Here is a 553-nt window from a genome sequence, read left to right as displayed (position 1 = left end):
GGGGGGGGGGGGGGGGTGCGTGCGTGTTGTTGAGTATAAGTATGGGCTTGATGCGTATGAGAGGAAGAAAACACGGAATACAAATTCTTTGTGTCCACTAGAGACTTCAAAGAATAAGGTTTAAATAAAATTGCTGGCATCTCTACCAACTAAGTGGTATTTGGCTGAATTATTAGAAACATTTATATTTGTCTGTTTTTTTGTTGTTTGAATATCTCACCAAAGATCGGGGCTTGATGAAAGGGCCCGACTAAAATATTTTGCTTCCCAGGTTAATTGTGCTATGATAATATGAGTATCATCTGCATAGAGGTTCATTGGAGCACTACACAGTAAAGTAGACTCTTTTGAGATGGAAAATTGCTTGTAACTCTTATAATGTCACCATGATGTGGAATATTAATTAATTTGTAGATTATGTTGCAAATTGCTAATTTGTCTCAAGGTACACATTTTCCATTTTTACCTAAGAAAAATGTTTTGGGTTTCATGCCATGCTGAATTTGTTGACCAAACTTTACATAAAGAACTCTACAAGGTCAACAATTTCCTT

The 553-nt window shown here is 36.2% G+C and overlaps 1 protein-coding gene across 1 annotated transcript in view; it reads left to right on the top strand.

The window, feature by feature from the left end:
* The window catches only part of LOC104965166 (gamma-aminobutyric acid receptor subunit beta-1-like), a 417,189-nt gene extending 417,014 nt beyond the window's left edge, over positions 1–175 (top strand). The window contains exon 5 of the mRNA XM_010794125.1: positions 1–175. This exon is cut by the window's left edge and continues 4,111 nt beyond it. The gene's annotated coding sequence lies outside the window, so the exon portion shown is untranslated.
* The last annotated feature ends 378 nt before the right edge of the window (positions 176–553 follow it).

The sequence above is a fragment of the Notothenia coriiceps genome, unplaced genomic scaffold, assembly GCF_000735185.1.
Source record: "Notothenia coriiceps isolate Sejong01 unplaced genomic scaffold, NC01 NC01_scaffold00037244, whole genome shotgun sequence".
In the NCBI taxonomy this organism is placed as follows: Eukaryota; Metazoa; Chordata; class Actinopteri; order Perciformes; family Nototheniidae; genus Notothenia; species Notothenia coriiceps.
This window is presented reverse-complemented; position numbering and strand designations above follow the sequence as displayed.